Consider the following 27278-nt stretch of genomic DNA (forward strand, 5'->3'; position numbering starts at 1 on the left):
TGTGTGATCAACGCAATCCATGTACTCCACGTAACATCGATTGCATGACGCGTAGAGGGAACCCTCCCTTTGAACATCCAGCTCAGCACCGGCAGTTGAGGTACCAGGAGAAGTTGTGTTTCAGTTACCAATCTCTTCCAAAGCAGCTCGGACTCCTTCATATGATGCTAGTATCTCTTTTTCAGTTGGAGTATAGTTGGCCTCAGATCCTTTGTATCCTTGACTCCAAAAACCTAAGGGCTGACCTCGGGTTTCTCTTGTTGCTTTCTGCCAGAGACTCCAGGTAAGTCCACTATCTCCAGCTGTGGTGTAGAGCACATTTTTAACATCTAGTCCAGTCTGAACTGGTCCAAGGGCCACCACATGAGTTATCTCACGCTTAATTTGTTCAAAGGCTTGTCAGTGTTCAGGGCCCCACTGAAACTGGTTCTTTTTGTGAGTCACTCGATAGAGAGGGCTCACAATCTGGCTGTAGCAGGAATATGCATTCTCCAAAAAACCTACAACGCCCAAGAAAGTCTGTGTCTCCTTTTTATTAGTAGGTGAAGACATTTCTGCAATTTTGTTAATAACATCCATTGGGATCTGATGACGTCCATCTTGCCTTTTTATTCCTAAAAACTGGATCACTCAAGCAGGTCCCTTGACCTTGCTTCATTTTATGGCAAAACTGCATCCAAAAGAATCTGAATTATTCTCTCGCCTTTCTCAAAGACTTCTTTTGCTGTGTTGCCCCATACGATGATGTAATCCATATGTTGCAAGTGTTCTGGAGTTTTACCTTGTTCCAGTGTGGTCTGGATCAGTCCACAGCAGATGGTAGGACTGTGTTTCCACCCCTGGGGCAAGCAACTCCACGTGTACTGGATGCCCCTCCAGGTGAAAGTAAACTGCAGCCTGCACTCTGCTGCGACAGGAATAGAGAAAAATGCATTAGCAGTGTCAGTTGTAGCATACCACTTAGCTGCCTTTGACTCCAGTTCAAACTGCAGTTCTAGCATGTCAGGCACAGCAGCACTCAATGGTGGCGTAACTTTATTCAGGCCACAATAGTCCACAGTTAGTCTCCACTTGTCACTAGACTTACGCACTGGCCAAAGTGGGCTGTTAAAAGGTGAACAAGTCTTACTGATCACACCCTGGCTTTCCAGTTGATGAATCAACTTCTGGATAGAAATCAAAGTCTTGATAGGTGCAATTTTGCCAGCAATGCACCGTTGTGGTAGCAATTGGCACCTGCTGATCATCAACCATCAGCAGTCCTGCAACAGAAGGGTCATCTGAAAGACCAGGCAAATCAGACAGCTGTTTAGTTTTCTCAGTGTCCACAGCTGCTGTATTAAATGCCCACCTATATCCTTTTGAGTCCTTAAAATACCCTCTCCTGAGGAAGTCTATGCCAAGGATGCATGGAACATCTGGGACAGTCACAATGGGATGATTTTGCCAGTTTTTTCCAGTTAGGCTCATTTCAGCCTCCACAACAGTTAGTTCCTGGGATCCTCCAGTCACTCCAACGATATTGATTGATTGTGTTCCTTTATAGTTAGAAGGAATTATCGTGCACTGTGCACCAGTATCCACTAAACCTTTGTACTCCTGGGGGTGTGTTGTACCACACCATTGTATTTGTACAGTCCCATTAAACTCTGTTATTCTTTTCCTCCACGTGGTTGGAGGTAGCACACCTCTAATTTCTGTTTTGCACAGTCTCTGGGTGTGAATTACACAGTATCACACAGTATCACACAGTATGTTTGGGATTGGAAGGGACCTCAAAAGATCATCTAGTCCAATCCCCCTGCTGGAGCAGGAACGCCTAGGTGAGGTCGCACAGGAACATGTCCAGGCGGGTTTTGAATGTCTCCAGAGAAGGAGACTCCACAACCTCCCTGGGCAGCCTGTTCCAGTGCTCTGTCACCCTCACTGAGAAGAAGTTTTTTCTCAAATTTAAGCGGAACCTCTTGTGTTCCAGCTTGATCCCATTACCCCTTGTCCTATCATTGTTGGCCACCGAGAAGAGCCTGGCTCCATCCTCATGGCACTCACCCTTTATATATTTATAAACATTAATGAGGTCCCCCCTTGGTCTCCTCTTCTCCAAACTAAAGAGCCCCAGCTCCCTCAGCCTTTCTTCATAAGGGAGGTGCTCCACTCCCTTAATCATCTTGGTTGCCCTACGCTGGACCCTCTCCAGCAGTTCCCTGTCCTTCTTGAACTGAGGGGCCCAGAACTGGACACAATATTCTAGATGGGGTCTCACCAGGGCAGAGTAGAGGGGAAGGAGGACCTCTCTCGATCTACTAACCACCCCTCTTCTAATACACCCCAGGATGCCATCGGCCTTCCTGGCCACAAGGGCACAGTGCTGGCTCATGGTCATCCTGTTGTCCACCAGGACCCCCAGGTCCCTTTCCCCTACACTGCTCTCTAATATGTAATTTCCCAACCTATACTGGAACCTGGGGTTGTTCCTGCCCAGATGCAGGACTCTACACTTGCCCTTGTTAAATTTCATTAGGTTATTCCCCGCCCAACTCTCCAGCCTGTCCAGGTCCCGCTGGATGGCAGCACAGCCTTCTGGTGTGTCAGCCACACCTCCCAGCTTAGTGTCATCAGCAAACTTGCTGATAGTACACTCTATTCCCTCATCTAAATCGTTAATGAATATATTGAATAATATTGGCCCCAGCACTGACCCCTGAGGCACTCCACTAGATACTAGAATTAGAGGTTTCTTCAAGAGCATCAGAATCTCTTCTGCCCCTTCTGTAAGCTTGAGCAGCCATTTTCCTAGGAGTTTTTCCTTTAATCTTACGTACTCGTTCTTGAAGTTCTGAGGTAGGTCTTCCATGCCACCTGTTCATGATTTCTCCCTGCTCATGTAGGAAGAACCACAGTGAACCTCTTTTTTTGGACTGCCTCCGTCCTCTCTAAAGTTTGGAAACGTTTGTACAGGTTGTGAATGGTACGTGTCTTCTCTGAGTTCTTTGATTGCTTGCAACAGCTTTTCAAAACGGTCATCAGATTTTTCACAGTTTCTCCACAGCAGAGACACAAGCCCGTAGAGAACCAGCAAGGCTGTCCTCAAATTCCTGAAGCTGTTCAATTGTGGTGGAAATGGATCATACTCTTGGTGTCCAGACCATTGATGACAATGACTTAGCATATGCATGTGGTGCACTTCGTACAAATCAGCTCCACAGAGGCCGTGTACAATTGATTCTACCTGAGTCTGTCTCCTGTGGGTTGTTTGGTCCAAAACAGATGATCTCTCACACAGCTAATTCTCTCAGGAGCTGGATACCTCTCTCTATAGTATTTCATTTCCCTAATGTGCATATACAATCTTCCTTGTAGGGAAATCTTACTTTCATAGCTGCCAGGAGTCCGGTCCAGAGGGTAGTGATGTTAGGCTCTTTTGAAATCACCCTATCAATGGTGGAATCTTTTGGCAGAGATCCCAGCTGCCTGGCTTTGTCACCTTCCAATTCAATTGTTTCTGACCCATTGTCCCAGCTATCAGAGCAGCCAGGCTACAATATTCTCACCTTCACAGCAACTGAAGTCTTTTCGCAGATCTCTCAGCTCACCTGGAGAAAAGGACCGAGTGGTGGTCACTTCATCTCCTCCCTGTGCTGACGATGCCCCTTGGGTTGATGTTGGACCTGTGCCCCCTGTGCTATCATCTGTAGCACGAGTAGTTTTTATTGTGACTTTCTTACAACTGGCAACTGATGCTGATATGGGCTCACCATCTTTTGATTCATTGCCAGAGTCTGGTAATGTCACTGGCACTGGCATAAAACTTATGCCACAACTTCTTTAAACCAACGCAATTTACTTTGCCTTAATACTACTAGATAATGTCTGAAGCACACAGACCCACGAGTATCACAACTCTATGTGTTGATACCATACCAAGAAAATGGAAAGGTACATCAGAGCAGTAGGAAAGCAAAAAATCTCCACATTTACCCCTTTTTAGTGCCAAATTTTAACCCTTTCTCTGCCCCATGTTGGGCACCAATTATCTGTCAAGGTTTTGATTGTGGGTTGACAAAAAAAACTGTAGCAGATATATTGTTAGCCCCCTCTCCCCCCCTTTCCCCTTCAGACCCTCCCTCTTCCCCCTTCCCACTAAGGACAGGTGATCAGGAGGGAAAGAAGTACAGATAAAAGAGAGCTGGAAAAAATTAAAAATGTTTTACTAATGCTACTGATAAAATAGGGGAAAATAATACAAAATATACAAAACCAATCTTGAAAGTCCCAGCAACTGCTCTGGCAGAATGTAGGGCTGGCCCCTGAAGTCCCCACTGCACTCTGCAGACAACTGGAACTGGGTTCAGTCTGTCACTAGGCCTCAGTTCGCAGGGACGACTAGCGAAGTCCTCTCCTAATGTCGGCCATAAGGAAAAAGGGATGAGATCCTCGTGATCTCCCACTTTTATATGAAGTACGACATGAATGGGATGGAATACTTCAGTTGGTCAGTTTTTTGATCACCTGTTTCTCGTTGCCCCTCTCACGAGATGTGCATCCATTCTCATCCATCCTAATCAATGCCCTTGCATGCCATTTCTTTGTCTACCAAAACATTTATCTGGCTTTTCAGGAAAGCAGGTAATATGAAAGCTTTAGCTGACAGGCAAATTCACTAAAAGAGAAACTTGTTTTCAACAAAATTAGAACACCTTTCCATGCCAATATGCTAAATATTTTTCCGTAGCTGCAAGTGTATATTTTGAGACACTGATATCTAGATGTCTCTTTTTTACCTTTTGATTTAATGGTAAACAATAACTCATGACTGTGAAACTGAAGTTATTTAATTTTGCTTTGAAACTTGCACTGAAGTAGAATCTATAATTTCCCTGAGAAGCTATTAGAATCTTTAATTACTTTGACAATTAGCAGACTGTGTTTCATTTCAAGTCTGACTTATCTAGCCACAGTTCCAGTCTCTGAGTTTTGTCTTCATTTGCAAGTTTCTGTGTCTAAACATCTCATTCAAGGTTAATGAATTCTTCACTGTAGTCTGTTATAACTGTAACGCTGGGTATTTACTAAATAGTGCTTTCAGAAAAAGAGCTTTAATATTAGACATCAGTTCTATTTTCCTCTCTATAATGTGTTTAGTCTCATGTAGACTACAGTAATCACTTGAAATTTGAGAACATAACTAGCAAATTCTATTTAAAAGCATTTAAAACCAGTCCTCTTTTACCATCATTTGATCTTCAGCTCACATGCATGGATCTAACATTTCTCTTAATCAGTGCCTTCCTCCTTCTCTTCTGTAACTAAGTGATCATTGCAAGCACTGGTGCTATACTATTAACACCACATAATTCAGAAGAAAAGAGAATTAAAATAATAGTAGAAGGGAGAGAATACTGTTTTCAGCATGGAGGCTGTTTTCTTGCCAGTATCAGTATGATTTAGTTCTCCATGGTGCAAACCTACACAAGTCATAAAAGAGTGTTCTTTATCCCTGGGAGAATGGTCTCTTACATTCGGTGTGGATTTTGTCCTGGACTTTGTTGACTGTAAGCTCCTTGCCGTATCTGGAAGATCTTCTCCAAAATTCAAAACTATTTTCCCTGCCAACTAGCCCACACACAATCAGTGACCACAAAACCACAGAGATTCTGTTGTAATGTGCAATTTGAATCCTACGTTTCAATACATATTACTCACAATTCTTTAGCATATTTTCATATCTTGTTTGCGAGGGATAGAAAAATCTCATATGTGGTGCAAAAAGCTAGCAATCAGGAGATGATAACTGGATTTCATAAGTAAACCATTGTGATCAAAATTTTGCTATTATTTAATTCAATGAACATACATGATAACATAAGGTGGTATGATTACCATAAAGCAGGACACAATCTTGAGAGTTGTACTGTAGATGAGTCACACTATCAACAGCAGCTGTTTCCATGGAGAATAAGGCAGATGAACCATGTTAATATCCTCCATGAAAAGTGATAACAACAAGGTGGCTGCCAAGTGAATTTCTTCCCAATGGTGACTAGAACTTGTTCTGCACTATGACAGTAAAATATATTTGTCAAACAAATATGCCTTAGATAGAAGTGATCTTGGAAAGTCTGAAAAGCCAACAAAAGTGATATATAAGCAGGAGCAGGAAAAAATATGTTTCATTCCTTTTGCTCCCCCTTGTCTTGAATACTAAATTTCTATTTCAAAACTTGTGAGTGTCTCCAGTTAGCAAGTCTGAAGACTACAGTGTGATAGACAGGATGGATGAAGCACAGAAAAGGGCTTTTCTGTCATTTGCTGGTACGGTTTTCTCTCTCTTCTTTTTGAAATGCATCTAGGTCAATTTTGATATACAAATTTCTTCTCAGACAGGAGGCAGGTATCACGGCCCGCCCTCAGGTATGAGTCGGGGGGAGAAGTGACTCAGGTTCATGGGTCCACCTGGTTGTAAAACAGTACACACAATATTTAAGGTCTGCAAACAAAAGACTTTTATTTTGCAGCTTGGCCCAAATGATACATGATTTGATGGCAGAAGGATTTATATTATTTTAGGTTCAACCAGTAAACATTAAAAGTTTGCAGCATATGCGGGGCTGTAAATCTTATGTTACTATGTTACACATTGAAAGTAAAACAAAAAAGTAGAAGTACAGGAAAGAAAGAGAGAGAAAGATTTCACCATCCTTGTCACTCCACTTGTCACATCACATGTGTGATGGAGTTCACAGTCTCGGGTCCAACGATGTGTGGTGTCCTCTGGTGTCTTGTTCAGTCCATGTGGTGAGACTGATGGACAGAGTGGTCCTCAGAATGGTGGGTGGGTGCCACCAGTGCTTCCACAAGGTGGGCCTTTATAGCCCCCTGGGTTGACCACTTGCATAACTTTTGGTCTTTTGTGGAGGTGTTATTGTGAAAGAGAGAAAAGTTTTGGGGGAAGGGGTGATTGCAAAAGATCAACAAGTCTTCGATCGTGTTGAAGGGTCTCAGCTTTTCCCTTTGTGCCATGCTGGGCATATCAGAAGGTGCCCTCCGGCATGTCCCCCACCTCCTGTATCTGCCAGCCAGCCTGGGCTATGGTTCATTAGCTTGTCATTGATATGTAGATCACAATTCACCGTATACTGAATGTGTCTTCTCCTGTGACTGAATGAACTGGTTCTGCCACAATGTTTCGGCCATTATCCTTATTGGCACCTGACAGATAGGTTATATAAAAACTGCAATACTTGAAATTTCTTTCTTATAATTGATATGAATATTTGCCGATTTAAATGTACTATGGTGTTAGCTTTTTTAAAAATAGATTTAAAAGATCTGTGCTTCAATGTTATAAGGATTAGCAGAAATAGGTTTTTAAAAATCACTGGAGTTTCAGGGCATTGTATATAAAGGAAACCAATTAGTCGCTGAATAAGACTTCTGGCAGGCATTTCCTATCATGAGAGCAGTGATTTACTTTGCTTCCATTTTCAGTTTTATCCCTTGTTGCTTTTATTTCATTTAAAAGAAACAGGCAGACTCCTGAGGCAATATTTCAGTTGCAGCTGTCCGGTCCTGCCATAATACCCATTAGTCCAAATGACGCAGAACAGAAGGTAAAATAAATGGATAAAAACTTTGTATTGTAAAATAAAATTAATCTAGGTTCAGACTGAAACAGGGAGACTAACCTGGAGGAAATAAAGAAATATAAGATTTCACCTATGTAAATGATATTTCAGTTTGTAAATAACACGTCATAAGAAATCCACACACAAGCCTGTTTTCTCTGAACTATGGGACACAGCTAGTGGCTATTGCTTTTTCTAAAATATGCTTGATAAAACAAAGCTATCATTCTCATTAGCTTGTTTGAGCCATTGCACTTTTAAAAGAGTTGGCAATTAGAAAGATTGTTTTTAAAAATATTGAGCCAAGACCCATGCCAAGATGCTGTTCCTAAAGCAAATGCCAAACCCTTCTTTGCAGCAAGAAGGCACGGCCTGTGGGAGAGGATGTCGTCTATCTTGTCAGCATGAGGCAAAGTCTGGAAAAGAATCACTGAATCACAGAATGTCAGGGATTGGAAGGGACCTCAAAAGATCACATAGTCCAATCCCCCTGCCGGAGCAGGAACACCTAGATGAGGTTACACAGGAAGGCATCCAGGTGGATTTTGAATGTCTCCAGAGAAGGAGACTCCACAATCTCCCTGGGCAGCCTGTTCCAGTGTTCTGTTACCCTTACTGAAAAGAAGTTTCCTCTCGTATTTAAGTGGAACCTCTTGTGTTCCAGCTTGTACCCATTGCCCCTTGTCTTATCATTGGTTGTCACTGAGAAGACCCTGGCTCCATCCTTGTGACACTCACCCTTTACATATTTATAAACATTAATGAGGTCATCCCTAAGTCTCCTCTTCTCCAAGCTAAAAAGCCCCAGCTCCCTCAGCCTTTCCTCATAAGGGAGATGCTCCACTGCCTTCATCATCTTTGTGGCTCTGTGCTGGCCTGTCTTCAGCAGTTCCCTGTCCTTCTTGAACTGAGGAGCCTTTCCTTTTACCGGTTTTTAAGGAACAAGACATGTGGCTTGTTTGTTTCCTGCAGTAATGCCCTTTTACTTCTAGAAATAAGAGGTGCAATCCTCCATCTCAGGAGGGCATCTATGAAGAATGCTAGTTGTCTTGGGATAAAAATACTGAACCCTTAAAGTCCAACACTGATTAATTGAAGACTTTAAGATCATTGTGGTTATAGGATATTTGCAGATGCAAATCTTAAAGTTCGGACAGTAGCTCAGAGGAGATAGACAGCTAATATGTGGGAACTGGTTATTCTTTCAGATAATTTGTTTTTGTATTGGACCTCTGGATTTTCAAAACAGTCTGGAATTTTAATGGTAGTGATATATAAAACTTCTTTGACTGATTTGAGAAAATATAGCAGATTTTGGTGTTTTTTCCCTACACGTGAGAGTCTGAAATACAACTTTATTTACAGTAGTTCATCCTATCATAAAAAGTCAAGTTGCAGCAACAGAGAGATGTGTCTTGACACATCTCCCAGTTGCTGTGGGGAATAGTTGGCAGGGTGACATCCCAGTGTCAGAGTAAACTCACAGAGCCGCAGAACAAAGCCTTCTCACTGATACCCTGTTAATCTCACTTCCGAGACTCCTTATACTTGTGGTCTCAGAGTGACACAGTGATTTGCACTCTGGCAAGCAGAATAAAACACTACCGGGTTGCAGCTCAACACTATTACCAGTGCACCCATCTTTATGAGAATAAGCTTTTACTGACAGAAACATTTTTATTTACATTCAGATTATTAATAAGAAGTCTGATCATCATTGGAGAACCACAGTCCTTGTAGTTAACTAAAAACATCCTCATTCCATGTTTATTTCTCAATGATATCTACTTTGATGTCTATCAGTCATCTTTCTTAAGCTGCTTATTTGGCATGTTAAGGGTATTGCACAGTGTTATTTTTAACCAGAATGTTGTGCTGTACCAAATCAAACAGCTCATCATAATCCAAGCATTTGCCTCTGTGTCATACCTCAACCAAATCTGCAGTCTGATTGGCAAAAGCAGTTTCGTTTGACAAGATCTATTTTCTATAACATGGTATTAACAAGTAATAATTATACTTCCATCCTTTCATCTTTTATCTCTTGCATTCCTTATTAACTTATCTCCTACTTCACCCGGATTAATCAGATGATAACTATTTAGGTCATTTCGCAGCTCTTGTGAATATTTGCACATTAGCTGTTGACCTGTCGCTGGTTTTGCAAGCTATATTTAAAACTAACATTAATGCGATATTCTTAATTAACTATTGTAGGATTCTTGAGTGCAAGAACTCCTGGTTTTCAGAAATTTGTCTCCAAAGATGACACCAAACACAGCAACCTCCTTGATAACCCATGAGCTGAACATGACTTTACCTCCTTTCCTGTACCCTGTTGTTTTTTTAAACACACAAACACAAAAAATACGAACAAGTACATGTTGTTCTGCCTTTTATTCATTACTTCTGCTCAGTGTACAGATAACACTGCTACAACTATTTGGAGTTAAATAATGTTACTCCTGCATTATCTCTCCCCCCAGATTGCTTTTTTTTTGTGATAGATTTATTTATTTATTTATTTATTTTAGTTCTAATTTCTGCTTTTACTTTCCCGATTATCTTTGCCAAGAGTAGCCAGTTTGTTTGTTTGTTTGTTTGTTTGTTTTTTCTCTCTCCTGATTGTAGTCAAGCCATCTAATCAAGTTGTATTTGAAATTCTGCACATTTCCTTTTAGAACATGCATGCCTTCACTTTTTATCTCAATTTAGTTGTTTTTCCTCAGTGTTAGGCACTTGATTTCTGACTTCCGAGTCTTTCATTATACTTAATAATGTATTAATTTAGACTTAAATCCAAATGATCAAATTACAACCTAAATTTTGTGATTTAACTCTTCAGTTTGAAGGCAGAGGAAGAGCTGGGACTGAGATTTGGGTGTGAAGGTCATGAATGTTTGTGTGAGTCATTTTCATATATTGTATGCTACTGCTATAGAGATACCCTAAAAAGAAATAATTTTGAACAAAAAAGAACATATTACAGTAGATTGTGCACCCCTGGTGCATACCATAACTTGAATATTAGCTGTCCTGTCTCTTCATTTGTACTTAAAGGAAAACAGTGAAAGAGGCATTGGAAATACTTAGATGTTTTCAGACACCACTTGTCCTTGAAACAAAACTTGTTTTAAAGTTTCTGTTTTACTATTTACATTCTTTTGTCCTTCTTAATTGAAAAAGCTATGTTGTATCCTCTCCAGGTGTCTGGGCTTTCTAGTGTATGGTAGTGCATCTCCAGACAATGTACTTACATGTCTTAGTATTTCTTTTCCTTTGGTGGCTTTTCTGTTTAGATTGGAGCTATCAGGACAAGAGATAAACTTAATAGAATTTTGACTTAATTTCAATTGAATTGTGAGAATAAAGGAAAATAAGGATAAATTATGAGAATTAGGTCCCAGATTAAGTTAACAGAAATGTTCTGATAATTGCCTTATCACATTATGAAACCTTTGAAAACCTGGGGGATAAATCAAAGCAGTGATTTTCCTGGAAAGATTTCTTAGCTAAGAACAGCACAGTGATTTGTTTGGTCTGATTGAGCAGATTTAGGAGTATTCCTTAAGAAATGAAAGCAAAAATGAATTTTTTTCTGATCTAGATCCATTCACTGGTCTAATCAGCAGCAGTAGAGCAGCTTAACTCTCCCAGTGTTCTGTTTCCCTTTTTAGTGCAAGTCTTGTCAGATGAAGAGTTGTGCCGCCTTATAATACAGCTCATTTCTAAGAGGGGCCTCCCTGGGAGCTGTACAATGCAAGTTCCTCTTTGGTGACTCATGATCCTTTTCCCAGCATCAGAGCGCTGCTCTTTTCAAAGTGGAGACTCTGAATGAAAAAAGATAGCTGGATTATCTTTTCTGTTTTGCTATTAGATGTAGCCCTCTGGCTCTTGGTAAGCTTCCAGTGGTAGATGTTTGGATTTTCTTGCCTCAGCAGGTACAGGGACTTTTTCATGTAGATGGGGAGGTCTGAAAGTCCTTCTCTCTGAGTCAGGGCCACACAGCTGAACATAAACTCAGCAGGAGCTGCATGTTCAACAGTGAACATTGTCTCTCCAAGATTTCAGATTTATTCATAGAGACTTTTTTATTCAGTTTCAGCCAAAACAAAAATGAAGTGTCTGCCTCCTGCACTTTCCCTTTCAAAGACTTCACAGTCTGTAAACAACAGAATAAATAATTAGTCCAGAGACTGTCTTCGTTTCTCTTGGAAGTGTTCAAGATTTAGTTTCTAGTTGACAAATCCCTACCTGTCCCCTGATTTCAGAGCTCTGGCCAGAGGAGATCAGCCTGAAGGAAGGAGAGGGGAATGGAGCCTCCTCGTTTTTCATGGAAGTGTTTCTGAATGGGGCAGTAAAATTTCATTCAGGTCCACAGGTGAGACCCACTTCCAAGTAAATATTCCAGTTGCCAAAGGTACATCCAGCATTAAGGTCTGCTTCTGTCAGGCTTTCCTTCTCCCATTTAGTCTCCTAGCTTGTAGCCAGTGTCTCATGATAGCTTACCCCGAAGATTTTATTGTTAAAGACCTTTAGGTCCCAAGATGAATCTCAAGAATTCTCTGCAATGTTTTAAAATAATAAGTCGTGTAGCTAAGGGGTTTATTTTGTGTGTGTGTTTGTGGCTTTTTGTTTGTCAGCTGGTTGTTTTTTGTGGTTAAGGTGTTGTTGTTTTGCTTTGTTTTTTTAAATTGAAGGTACTCTTGAATCATATGTTTAAGATTTTTCCTAAATTCATGCAAGCTGAAGAGTTATAATTAAAAAACAACAGTTGAGATTGTCTAATCATCTGCCCAAAAATCCTTCAAAAGACAAGTTACTGGGAATTTTGCTGATTCTTGTGTTCGCTTTACTCCAGATCAGAAATCAAAATGAGGCTTCCAGGCTTTATCAAAAAAGGGGAAAATTTAGTTAGAGATTAGCTAGAAAGTTTCTATATCAACTATATGTTGATACATTTGTACGCTCCTGACTGACCAAGGAAACATGAAAAATTGCTAGCTATCTTCATAGCCTTAATTTCTTCCTTCTCTCTTTCCATTTAGATTCCTTTTGTCACTGTGAATTCTTTCTAGGCTACTGACATCTCGGCCTAGGTCAGGGATATCATCATACTAAAAGGACTTGCACAGACTAAAAGATGTATCCATCTGTAGCCATAAATAGTATTTTCCCACATCAGTAATAGTGTCAAGGGTCTGAAGCAGCTCTTAGTGTAAACCAAGAATTTTGTGAAACCTGTTTCATGCTATCTTAACATTTACTCAAAATTTCCACAGCTTTAGAAGCTCTTGTGTGTCTTCTTGAGGATTTCTTTTGCAATTAGACCTCATCACTCACTTTTTGGAAACAATATGAACAGAAGCTTTATATCTCATTATCCATAAACAGTCTCCAGTGACGTAGGTTAACCTTTTTGTACATCTCACAGCTTGTAAGTGCTGACTTAACAAGTTGACCCGAAAGTTCAGACTAATTTAATATTTTTGTAGTTTTACTGTATTTTTTTTTCTATTTTAGATCAAAATTTGCTGTTCTCTTACTGTGAGACATGGGATGAAAGTCTCCTTTGCATATATATATATAATGTGTATCCTCGGCATATGAATGCAAAGAACACTAGTAATGTCACTAACACCAGAAAATGGCAGTGCAATTTCAATTGCTCTGTGATGGGTTTGAATGCTATGACTTAATCCTTCTCAGTTTTAGTGCAGGGAAATAAAATCTGCATTTATTAATTTATCACAAATATTTATTTTCTTCTTGCATTTATGTATGAGGCCACGAGCTTCATCTACTCCTCTTCTGGGTTATGCAAACTCTGCTGTGAAGACAAGTGTTCAATTCTTCATGAGTATGATTTCCAACTCTTCTCTTTGAAAATACTTTGATTTAATAGTAAATTTTTAAATAACCAGAGGAATAGTAGAAGTGAAAGTGAGGGATTATTTGATGCATGCTGTTAATCAGAAAATAAGGCAGCAAAGTACTGAAAGAGCTCTGAGGTAACCTCCCTTTCTTATCATCCACATGTGAAAAGGCAAACTAAAGCAGAATTTCAGGGCCATGGACAACTATCAGTCAAATAGGCAACCCATTTTGGTGAAGCCTATAATATATTATGTAATTTGCACACGGAAAAATATTTGAAAATTGTGAGATTGTAGCAATTGCTTAATATATAAATCAGTACTCTAGTTTCCACAATAAACCCAGTCTCATGACATCTTAGTCCCTTTGGAATTAACAAACCTTCCCACTCTTTTCACCTAGACAGCAAAGAGGTAGCCTCAAAATTAGTTCTTTAGATGCTGAAGGAAATGGAACTTGTCTGCTGACTCTAAAATGAGCAGGAATTCCTGAACCGTAACATCTCTACAACAGAGTTGAGAGCTGTTCAGCACAGGTATAAAATAATCTTTGGTGGTGGTGGTGGTTTTTGCTGGTGTTGGTGGTACGGGGTTGTTGTTTGTTTGTTGTTTTGTTGTTGTTGTTGTTTTTCTAGTTTAGAAAAAGCCTTAGTAGAGACAAAAGTAAAATTTTATGGCTAAAGCCAAAATATGGACAATTTTAACGATACTTTTGAAACATCATTCCATTTAGACTAATGTCATATTCTCGCAGATTTGCTCTCTGGAAGCTCTAGCATAGCACATTAAAATATTTTTGGGAAGTTATGTTTCCCTTAAAAAAAAATTAATTGTTATTTGCCTTTTGAGGTAAAAACCAAGGTCTTACTTCACTGGAAGTCTCATTGAAATATTGTGTTGTTAATGAAGAGATGGACAAGGAGTCTTACCCTCCTGAGGATCCAGTGGAAAGACTAGAAATATATTTTCTGCTTCTTCCAGAAGCTGATGAGACACTCACTGCTGGGACAAGATCTAGAATAAGATGAAAGAGTGTATAGTAAGTTTGGTGTGTTGAACTCTGCCTAAACAAACCACAAAATCAGTCTACTTGTGCAAGTGAAGCACCAAATACCTTTTTTTCTGTTGGAATCAGCTTTCACACAGAAATTTACAAAATAGTAGCTCCTGATGAGTACCTTCAGTATGCTTTGTACAAAGAAGGGAAGTTTTACAAAGGCAGGACTATGGTTCTGTGTACAGGCTGAGATGGTGAGCATTAATCCTACACTTCTTCAGTTTAGTATGAATAAAAAGGGTCTTGGAACTCATCCTGTGGAGACACTGTGCCTACATATAAATCCTTGAAATATTGACATGACCACAGTGTGTTGCAATGATGTTGTGTATTCTGTTACAACCACCACTAAAAATCCCAAGAAAATAAAGCCCCTTGAAAATTACCTCCTCTGTTGTCAAAAGTATTTCATATTGTCATGATAAAGAACCCTGTAATAAAATAAAAAGGGAAGTAATTGAAACCAAATACCTGAAAACTGAACCATGTACATTTCCATAATTTTTTTATTTCCTTATTATCAATATGGGCCCATCCCTGTAGGAAACAACTCTTAAGAAAATTATTTAACTGGTAGTTCAGAGCACAGAAAACTGAAGGGCATGGAAAATACAGTACATTTTTGTCCTAGCAGGTTAGCAGTTGTTTCTTAACCAGAGAACAAACTCCCTTTTTTCTGGCTTCTTAAGAATGTATAACAATCCAAAGGACTGGTCGAAGTTTGATATTTTCAACAATTTATACTTTGGATCACAAATATATTTTTTACAGATGTGAAGAAAACATTAAAAAACCCCTAATCTTAGAGGGATACCAGTCACTGCTTGTCTAGGAATTGTATATGCTTAGGTTGGAAAAGCATTGCATTTGTAGTGTTTGAGTTTTGCAGCAACACTATTTTTTCTCTTTCTGGCATTTAGGTTGTAATTCTGGGGTAATTTTTTTCTTTGACAATTTAGTTCTGATAGTTGCTGTTACATAAGAAAATATACTGTTGCTCAGAGGACAGAGATGGTGGTGTAGTCTATCAACAGATGAAAGAGGCTGGGCTAGACTGACTAGAGGAGGAAAATGGGGCACCTTTTAGAACTGAAACTCCTCCTTCTTCATCTCCTCATTTTTAAACTCATACCCTTTTTTTATTAGTTTTCTGTTTGTATATGCTTATAGTTCATGAGCATCTGTTGTTAAGAGAGATTTCATTTAGTCTAGTTCCAAAAGGCAGAAATTCTTCACACAAAAATTTCTCCATTTAAGACTTCCTTATCTCCTATTTTAGCTTCTATTTAGTAGAAAACATGTTGCCAAAGTAGACTTTAATTTATGGCTTTTATTAAATCTATATGCATATCTCCTAGCAGCCCAGCACCATGGACAAAATCAGACCATCTGGCTCAAGAGTTCATTATATTGTATATAAACATAAATATCAGATTTCCATATTTTCAGGGTGCTCACAATCTTCTTCAAGTTGTCAGGGTAATATTTTCACCTCCTTTTAGTCTGAATTTTTGGTTACAGCCAGATATAATTACGTTAATGAAATATCCCTAGGCAATGTACTATTTCAAACAGAACAACCCGTTAAAATATCTTTGTATTTTTATTGTTATTCTGGGTCAGTGGTTTTTAGACTTTGTCTTATAGCTAGGTTAACTACAGGTTTCAACACATTCCTTAACTCAATACCAAGAATGTTAATTGAACTACTAAACTGTTTATTAAATATTTCATCTAACTGTTTAATGTTTAAAATGCAGGATGCCACACAGTCACTTCATCGTGGACCTGAATCTTTCCCTCCCCTTTTTTTTTTATCTATTAAGGCATGATTCTGAGCTCTTTCCTTTCCTTTCCTTTCCTTTCCTTTCCTTTCCTTTCCTTTCCTTTCCTTTCCTTTCCTTTCCTTTCCTTTCCTTTCCTTTCCTTTCCTTTCCTTTCCTTTCCTTTCCTTTCCTTTCCTTTCCTTTCCTTTCCTTTCCTTTCCTTTCCTTTCCTTTCCTTTCCTTTCCTTTCCTTTCCTTTCCTTTCCTTTCCTTTCCTTTCCTTTCCTTTCCTTTCCTTTCCTTTCCTTTCCTTTCCTTTCCTTTCCTTTCCTTTCCTTTCCTTTTCCACTTGTGTGTAATGAAACTATAGCCTGGATTTACAAAAATGTTGTTGATATGGGTGCACTAGATCCAAACATGTTTGAGTGTGAAAGATCTAAACCTACATCTGCTTCTCTCCAACCAAGATGTCTAACCTCAAAGGTATTCCTCTGCAGAGGAGCTGTTCCCTTTCTCCTGGGAACTCAGCATGCTGAATCCCAAGTGCACAGAGCTGTTATGATGCAATCCTGAGTCAATGATGCATATCATATCCAGTATTTCCCAGTGGACATCTCTGGGCTGGTTCCTATAAGAGCACAGAATCAATCTCCAGAATTACCTAGCTTTTTATACAGTAAAAATGGAGGCAGTACCTACAATGGATACACCAAAGCAGTCCTTGTCATGGAAGTAAAGAGTTCAGTCTCCTAATGAAAAGATTCCAGTCAGGTCACGTACTTTCATTTATACTTCATTTATACTCCTATAGTATTATTTTAACTCACTACCAAAGCTAAGAAAATCAAACCACCCTTGCTGCTGTATTTACACAGTGCGTTTGTTCCATACTAATGTCATAAGTTAGAAAACAAGAATTTAGTGTCTTTGTTAGCAGCAATCTCTGTCATGCTGCTTGTATTACACCCTCTTTCAGCTTTTAATAATTAATACAATTCAAATTACTGCTTGCTATGGAATAGAATGAACGTATTGTCAGCTGTCATAATTTGGCAATAGTATCCATCTCAGGGATTTACTACAGATGTAGAAAGACTCTTAGATTTGGTTGCATAAAACACATCCAGTTCAGTGCTCATCAGGTAAACAACTTCCAGTGTGAATGACTGGATGACATCAGGTCACCTATGACTGCACTTATTGTTTAAATTGCAGTCTTTGCACTTACCCCAGTTCCTGATATATGTGTGATAATAGTATATCAGCACAATTTTTCTATATGGCCTAAATATACATTGTTACAAGGAACAGAGGTTTTTCCATTAAAATGTTTTCCTGTGCAGATATTACACTTATACGTGTGGAGTAGTAGTTTTAGTGAGGAATGTGCACTCATAGACGAAACACGACAGGTCAACAAGACAGACCACATCGTGACCTGTGCTAAACAGGACAAGTGTGTTATTATTTGAATCACAAATACAATACAAATACTAGGGGTAGATTGGAAAAGGTGTTCAAGGCTTTCAATATTAACTAATAGTAGTGTGAAAAGAATGACAAGTCCCATTGTTTTTCCCACTGAGAAAACAGGTTTTTTCCTTATCAGTTTTAGGTGACTGCCCTGCCAGAATCTGATGATACCGGATATTTTTACTTAGTATTAGTTCTTTTGTGTTCAATAGGACCACTGTTAGTAGAGTAAAGCTGGGGACATGGTACCTACACAAATTTATATGCAACAATAAGATGAAGTTTATTACTGAATGCAATTGCAATAATAACGTGCAGAACAGAAATGACAATATTATCTTTGCCTGACAGCACACATAAGGCATAATTATACATAGGAAATAGTGTCACCTGTTGTACATTAAGTGCTTTTCCTCATAAGAGTAATGTTGGTCTTGTGTGTAAATAAATCAGTCCCTTAATTGATAGGAGATGTTTAGGAAAACAGCCCATGTGTGCTCTAAAGATAACAAGCTGAAAATTGTGAATAAACAAAATCAGTTAATCTGAAGCTGGCACCCACTCTTGCTGCTGCCATTGCTCTTAAAAGGTTGTTCACATAAGAAACTGTCACGTTTTCAGGGGTATTAAAAGCCATATTTATAAATTGGTAGCAAATTTTCAAGTTTATGGCCTGGGAAAATATTCACAGGAAGGATTACTATGTGTTTGCTCTGTTATTATGTGTTCCCTAGACATTCATTTCACAGGCTGTCTGACTTGATCCAGAGTAATTATTTGTTTACTTTTGATGTATGACAATGTGAGAGACAATGCATCTGTTTCAGTTTGGAAATATACCATTAGTTCTTCAGATCTGATGGTTCTAAGTAAATGTGAAATATGTTTTCTAGTAACTTCCTACAGTAGTTGTGAGTTTGAGAAAAGTTGGGAGTCTGTTATCCTGATTATAAAGAATATGGGCATGAAAAGCCATGAGAAATTATCCTGAATATGAAAATATTTGGGAAAATTTATCAAGTTAGAAAAACCCTCAACTAGCTCTTTATCTGTATTAGTTCACCAACTGAAAATAAAATACACAGTATCTGTGGGTTCAAGGAGGTATTTCTGAAGTGTGTCATATCAGCAAAGTAGATGAGTCTGTATTTACCATTGTCTGAGTTTTCATCACATTCTCATGCTTAACTATGAAGCTGCTCTTTATCTGGAATGATATTTGGTGAGATTGCACTAGGAATGAGGAGTGGTACAGAGGAGAAGCCGGGTTGTGCCTGAAATATTGGTATCTACAAAGTTTGCTGTGCTTCAGGCTACGCTGCTAATGACTAACCAATCCCTCTTTTCTTCCTCAGACCCATGAATTTTGTTGCACAATTATCAGATCTTTTCTCTTGGTTTTAGTTGTTTCCTTTTTATTTTCTTCTTTCTTTCATGTTATTTCTTGTCTTCTCCTTTTAAAGGTCATCTTTATTGAGTGCTTTCCCCCACTCCCAGAAATGAACCAAGAGTAAATTATGTAGAGCTGGCTGGGCATGTAGGCATAGGAGGCGGTACCCTTCTAGGTTCTCTGATGTTCTGAATCAGTATTGTGATTTAAGGAAGTTGACAGCAGCTAAAATGAAATGAAAAAGAATCTAACTGTTTTATACCAATTGAGACTGAGTTTGAATTTGCATAATATCAAATCTATAAACCAACTTTTTTTTTTCTTAATATTGGACTGGAATTATATCTTCAGATTAAATAATTATATTAGATAAAAATAATCCACCTTCATTCTAGGCATTCTAGAAGGTCTCAGGTTTTTGGGGTCTATTACCCAACTAAAGATCTGGACCAAACCCAGTCTAATTGATGACTTGTAATTTGTATAACCAGGCTTAATTTTGTATCAGGAGGGGCCCAGAATAGAATATTTTTTTTTTTTTTTTTTACCAGTCAGATGTATTAGTATTCTGGAAAGTTCTGGCATCTCTTTTACAACAAAAACAGCTGTTGATTTATAAACTGAAAGTAACATGTCTAAAATCTAAACCACAAATTAGAACCAGTTATCAAACTTCGTTCTTCCATACTGATTCTTGTGTTGTAATGACTTTCCTCCTTTTTCCAAACATGGTGATATAGTACAGACATCTCTGACAACAGGTCTTCTCCAAAGTACTGTAGATCACTTTGGAACTCCCAGAACTGGAAGTCTAGGACATTACTGTGTTCACAAGATAATATTTAGGCACACTTTTCCTGGTATATTCCACAGGTACATGCCAGGAGAGTATTAGCCTCTCAAGCACATAGTACTGTACATTCACATTGCTAAGTAATGAATGTAAGAAAGGACAGATATCTCACAGAAACAAATCAGAGGGCTGTGTAGCATTGTGGGAAATACAGGTATTGCCAGACTTCTACTCGGACAATACAATGTAGCTCTGAAATACAATTCCTATAGTGCTTGAATTCTTGCTATTTCTTACTCAAATCTCCAATTTTTAGGTTTTATCATTGTGAGATACGGATTATGGTTTCAACTCCAAAAGTGATGGCTTCCTTGTATTTTGCCACGTCTCACTTGTCTCGAGTAACATTCAAAGTAATGTTTGCATGAGTAGTAGTTGGAAGTATCAAGCCCTCAACATGCAGTCTCTCTCACTTGTAGATGAAATGCTTTGCATTTTCATCTTTGTCAGTATAAATAACTTTCATATACATTTAATTCCCTTAAGATGCATGCAAAGTTCAATAGCCTATCTGATATATCACTCTACCTTATCTACAATTTTCCATTGCTATTTTGCACAAAGGAGACATAACTTTTATTTCTTTCTAGATTTATGAGCTGTTTGCCTTCACCTGATGTTAGGTGCTTCTCTAAACTAATGAAAACCAGACAGTGTAATGGCCATTTAAGCTGAAATATGCTTTCCCCCATGTGATTAATTGCCATCATTAAAAGTCATGCCCTGCAGTAAATTTCATGTTGCCAACACAAGTGTATAATCCAGTCATTTTGTCTTGAGATTTGGCATTGTCTTTTCTGCATCTGCTTATACCAGTATCTCTAAGAATAGATTAAATCATGTCAAGATTAGGATAGAGAGAGACAGCTAGGTAGTGTATGTACTGAAATAATTAATTTGAACAATAGACTTATGGAAATGAAGAGCTGCTTTCTTTAGGCTTATGTTCAGCCCAGATGGAGATTGTTTCTGAAACTGAGGAATTTATGGGGCTTTGAGCTTTATCTTTGTTTTCTTCTCAGTCTAGGAAACATCTAACAAGTATGTTAGTAGGGGGATTAAATGTCATGATCTCCTTTGGTTAGAATAAACCAAACTTGATGTCCCAGCATGTCCTTTCCAGACCCGTACATTGCTAATCTAAGCAGAACAGCCTGCACTCTTCTCAGTCTCTGTAAGTCTGCCCTTCATAGTATCAGTAGCGGAGTTCAATAATGTATAGTTAGCAGTCACTGACAAGTTCCACAGGAAGGAATGAATGCAAGAAGAGCTAGAGTTGTATTAGCATAGATGTTAAGCTGTCAAGGCTGTTTGTATTCAGTCTAAAAATCTTACATCATTTTTCAACCAAAATGTTCCACCATCCTTAACATCCCAGGGAAGTTTTAATGAGATAAATAACATCATATTAACTAGACTCCTCCTGTATCTTATAGCTGGATACATATCTAAGCAGCAGGATATCAGAGATAGGTTATTCCGGGCCGTTATTCTGGCAATGGAGGAGCCACTGGATAAAACCTGGGATATAAATGTGATAGAGAGCTTTTTTAGGACAGAGGTAGTCTTTCAGAAAGTCAGTGTGGCTAAGTAGTCTACGTTAGTGGAGACAGGAGGAAGAGAGTACTTGCATTTTCTATACCTGTCACTATATGAACCACATATTTGGAAAAGGAGATGGCTACAACCAAGAACAACAAACCTATATAGTAGTAGTGGAGGATATTGTGCAATAAAAACAACTCCGAATACTGTAGAGAAATAGAAGAGATGAGTTGCTTTTCTGGAGATCTGGTTTAGTCTGGGAGAAATTACTGTGCTCAGTCTGGGAGAAATTATTGTGCTCAGGTCAATATGTACATATGACCTGTTCCAGAAAGAAGGGAAAAGAAAATATGTGGTAGCTCCTGTCATAATGTGCTTCATTACATGGGAGACAGTGGAAGAGCTGAGTTCAGGAGACTTGCTGGAGAAAACATCTGATAATGTCAACATCTCCCACTGGATTAGTCACCTTGTGCTTCCTTCATACTCAGTGGATGGACAGATAACACCTCTGGAGCTTAAGTCATCTTACCTTAAAGCAGATGTCTAGAAATAGGTCAGCTGAATCACTCCACCTGGGAGCTGAGGACAGCTCTCTCAGAAGTCATAATCTATGTTGCAGACATCTCAAATCAGTGAGATTAATTCCAGCCTTAAGGTCTCAGTTCCAGCTCAGTGTCTTGCTCAAACAGCTATCTGCCTGGGCAGCTTCAGCTGTTCATCTGATTTGGCAGGACATGAAACAAATAGCTCTGAGACATAAAATGCCCTGAAAAACCGAGTGTGTTGGGAAGTTCTGCAATATGAACGAACTGTAAGTAAATATACAGTGGCCTTACTTGGACTACAAAAAGAAAGCTTCAGCATTATTGCTGCTCACAACAGAGTAAAGTGAAACTGTTACCAAGGAATTAGGTATTTTTTTAGGACTTTATTATGGATGAGATATGAATTCCTACTCATAAGTTCTTCTGGCATTCCATTAGCTCCATTGCAGGTCCACTTGTGATTCTGAGACACTTGAGCAAGTCCCAATACCGGTACTTGAGTATAGTACTGCCACTGCAGTGGTAGTGTCAGAGCTGAGACTTGATAAGCAATGGGACAAGAGCGGTACTAAATTTCTTAAGTGTGTACAAACTTCCGCTTCAAAGTCCTTAAGTCCAAACCATGCAAGGATATAAAATGACTATGATTCAAAGAAGATGGAAAGCTCTCTGAACATGGGTATAAGAAGCCAAAATGGCCTGAAGTACTAACTGGTTTCCTGGAACAACTCTCAAAATTGTCTACATCAGTAAACTGACATGATGTTGCTGGATGCATGCAGCTATGGCACCAGATTCAGTTCCCAAATTGTCATCAACTATTGTGTGATATGCCACTGAAGTGAACCTATTAATACTATGTTAATATAGAAAGCTCTGTTTTGAGGCATATGGCTGGAGCACATCAGTCAGTTATGGCTGTCAGGGCTTTAAATTACCAAATTCTTTGCTGAATTATTGGTGCTGAATGTGCAACAGTGGGGATGACAAATCTGTTTATCTAAACTAGAAAACAAAAATAGTCAATGGAAACCCTCTCAATGGGATGGCTGAAAAAACATTATCTGCTCACATAAGCACAGATGGTGGGAGCAAGTGGACTTCAGGAAGGTGAGTATCTGATGAGATGGAAAAGAGTATTTCAGCACACTGTGCTACTAATCCCAGGCTTGAGCAATAGCTGATGAATGTCACACCTGGAAAACTTCTTCTAATAACTTCAGGGTTTTTTAATCAGCATATTCATCATGACATGACAAGTCACTGAATCATCTCTGTTTATTGCCTGATGTGACGACTCTTTTATGCTTCAGCAGAGGTGTGATAACTATCCCAGAACAGTGTTTCACATTTTCTCTTCCTTTTTCTTTTTAAAAACCATCTGAGTTGTAAGCTCTGGTTCATGTGAATTACATGGCTTTTAGTTTCATTAAATAATGTCTGAGATATACCGTGTTTTCCCTTTCTCCAGGTACTTCCTATTACTGTTAAATCCACTTACCACTTACTCATTTGCCCATTATCTTAGAGATCATGTTGTTTTGTCTCGGAGCTAAGGAACAATACAAAAAAAAAAAAAAGACAGTATCTAGTAAGGCTGAGATAAACCATGTTTAATCTCTGCTTAAAGTTTAGTTTGATAAATATTTGTCTAAAAATACAGGTCTGGATGGTTGTTTAATGTTTACATTGCAAGTGGATTGCAAAGTTAATGTATTTCAAGCTCATTAGGCATATAATGTAATGTTACTTCTGTTAGTCTAGTAGCTAAACTGGTGTTTTGCTGGTGTCAGAGGGGATTATTTGTTATTGACTGATGACATAAATCCCCTTATAAAAGGGTTTAGGAAAGACATTTCAGTTCTTTGAAAAGACACACAGATATGTGTAAGAAACAACATCTAGAGCAAGAGTGCTCAATTTTAAACAGACCACATTTTTCCAGAGGAAGCAGCTTGAGACTGGCCTTGAGCTCATAGAAACATGTGTCACTTCATTAGTGTAACTGAATCTAGATGGATTAACATAATTAAAATGGAGTTCTTTATCTTCCTAAGTTCAGGTCATATTGATGCTTTATTTAGATATGTACTTATATATGCTGAGGCTCACTTTATGTCCAGGATTCAGGTTGGAAAATATTAAAAAGAAATCCATTTTGCTCACTATGCATAGACGTAGCATGATCTAAACCAACAAACCAGGCCAGTAGTGTTTTGTGTTTCTAGATAATTTCAAACTCTGTGACAGTCCCATTGTCTTCTAATTGATGGTGCTACAAAGGTCAAGATGATCACATCCCAAGTTTGACTGCTATTTCTGTGAGTGTGGTGAATAATAATATTAATGGAATAATCCTATGATAGAAGACAAAATATCAGTCAAGCTCCTTTTTTTGATGTAACTGTCAGGGTTTCACTGATATTCACAAGGAACTATCCATATAATCAGTATATCTTAAGAAAATATAGTCTTGAAACTACACATCTGGGAATGGAAATCTTTGTCAAAAATATATTCTTTCTGTGTACATTTCCAATGAAATTTAAATTGTCAGTTCAAGTTCTCAACATGTATTTGTTATTGTCAGTCTTAGACTACCATATTTTAAGGCTGAAGATCACATTGCTGAATCTTTGTTTCAGGGAGCGGATCTTTGTCAATAAATAGATTTTAAGCTGTCATGCTTGCAAAGTAAAAGATTGAGAAGATTTTAGATAACACATGACACCACAAATGCTAAAGAGAAACAAACCTCCATGTAAAAAATTGTCTATAGATCATTATTTTGGAATGTCTGGTTTGGGGTTTTGGAATATTTGCAACGGATGATACGGTTAGAAAGAAGTATTTTATCCAACACAGTGGCTTTCACATGACTGGTGCTTGTAACTGCAATGTTCTCTGGCTAAGGTAATTGCAGTTATTCTTGTTCAGGTGGAATCAATGAGCATACTGACTTAAATACTCTTTTTTTTTTTTTTTTTTTTTTTTCCCCATAGGTTAACAGTGACAATAAAGGAGTTTGACAAAGATCATGGAGAAATATGACATGGAGAAGAATATGGAGAAACTGACATTTGATCAAAACACTACCTGTAATTTAATTTTGTGTAATGCTTCATACCTGTCAGGACGTAAGGGTAGTTGTGGTTTTATACATGTACGTTTTTCATTCTATTGTAATTTCCACAATCACACAGTATTGCTAGAGTTAAAATGATATTTCTGTTCTTTTCCAGACTGAATTGCTTTTCTAGTCAGATATACAACTGAATATCTAATAAGGGTTATTTTTTAAATGTAGTTCAGTATACTTTTGTTCAATTTGATATAAGAAGGGGAAGGTTGAGGGTTTTTTCCTATATGTGAACGAACTTTTTATCTTCTGAATCGAAGACACGGCCATTCTAGTTGCAGTATAGTTCTTTTGAGATGATGGTGATAGGAACAATGCAGAATATACATGTTTATTTACAATTTTGTTGTCAGTATTTCTTACCATCCTTAATTATCATGGGTCTTCAAGAATTTACACACTGAAGTCCAACTTCAGAATGAATGGGACTACTCCCATTCAGAAATAAGCAGATTCAAGAGCAGACTGTGTGAGTGTAAGCCAATGAAACCAAAAATATTTCTGACATTCCCCACTAGATGTGTTCTACACTGCTGTGACATTTGATCAAGGTGTGATAACTGCACAGATAAGAAGTATGGGTGTAGGGTGTGGTTGTTTGTATTGGAGCAATTTATAAGATGATTAGAGGAGAGAAAAACTGTCCAATATGTTTTTAGCTCGTGCTTTCTAAGCTTATGGTGAAACAAAGGCTAGATTAATGTTGATTTGGAGTTAGAAACAATACAAACATGACTATGCTAACATACTGCTGTCATTGTAATAGTACTAAAATCATCCCTTGTCTCTAAGTGCAACTAAAATATCATTCTGACTTCTGAATGAGAAAATCATAAATATTTTAAAAGAATTTTTGTTCCAGATGCCCTATTTCTCTGTCTTCTCTGTTAAGTAGTTACTGAACAAAAAATAAAACATGGCTGTTAAATGTGCCAATAAGAACAGTCTGTTTTGTTGACTATTTGTGTCTTTTCAGGAGCATGACCTAGAGTTAAAGCAAGACACAAAAATGTTTAACAAGTTCTTTCCTACTATGGCCACTCTTTCAATATTTATTCAGGTTTTACTGATGGAAGTAACCTTTATAACATCACTGATTTCAGATTTATTCATGTTCCATAAATTTTGGGCTTCTGTTCACAGTATTAGAAAAGTCTTGTTTAAAATGACTTTTGCGAAGTATTAAATTAGCATAGAAATTCACATCACAATTTGAAATACGGAGCTTACATTCACCTTTTATATCCGCTTGTCTATTATTTACTCTAACAAAATTTACAGAGTCGTAGAAAGCAACCATAGTAATAATGACACAGTAGAAAGTTTTGTATTGTTTTTACCTTTGTCCGAGGAGGGATTACATCTGTATTTCCTTTTTCCAGTTGTAGAAATCATATTTACATAGAATTACAGAATCATGGAATGTCCTGAGTTGGAAGGGAACCCACAAGGATCATCAAGTCCAACTCCTGTCTCCTGTGACAACCCCACAGTTCACACCATGTGTCTGAGGGCGTTGTCCAGTCTCTTCTTGAATACTGTCATGCCTGAGGCCATGACCAACTCCTTGGGGAGCCTGTTGCAGTGCTCCACCACTCTCTGGCTGAAGAACCTTTTCACAGAATCACAGAATCACAGAATGTTGGGGATTGGAAGGGACCTCAAAAGATCATCCAGTCCAATCCCCCCACTGGAGCAGGAACACCCAAATGAGGTTACACAGGAATGTGTCCAGGCAGGTTTTAAGTGTCTCCAGAGTAGGAGACTCCACGACCTCCCTGGGCAGCCTGTTCCACTGTTTTGTCACTCTCACTGTGAAGAAGTTTCTTCTCAAATTTAAGTGGAACCTCCTGTGTTCCAGTTTGTGCCCATTGACCCTTGTCCTATCATTGGTTGTCACCGAGAAGAGCCTGGCTCTGTCCCCGTGACACTCATCCTTTACATATTTATAAACATTGATGAGGTCATCCCTCAGTCTCCTCTTCTCCAAGCCAAAGAGACCTCCC

The 27278-nt window shown here is 38.5% G+C and overlaps 1 long non-coding RNA gene across 2 annotated transcripts in view; it reads left to right on the top strand.

Annotated features, from left to right (window-relative positions):
* Positions 1 to 26214, top strand: part of LOC110362990 (uncharacterized) — a 63406-nt gene extending 37192 nt beyond the window's left edge. For both annotated transcript variants that reach the window (XR_002420784.2, XR_002420783.2), the window contains one exon: positions 25136 to 26214. This is a non-coding gene — a long non-coding RNA (uncharacterized LOC110362990). The remainder of the gene's footprint in view (positions 1 to 25135) is intronic.
* Positions 26215 to 27278: the final 1064 nt, after the last annotated feature.

The sequence above is a fragment of the Columba livia genome, chromosome Z (assembly GCF_036013475.1).
Source record: "Columba livia isolate bColLiv1 breed racing homer chromosome Z, bColLiv1.pat.W.v2, whole genome shotgun sequence".
Taxonomy (NCBI): Eukaryota; Metazoa; Chordata; class Aves; order Columbiformes; family Columbidae; genus Columba; species Columba livia.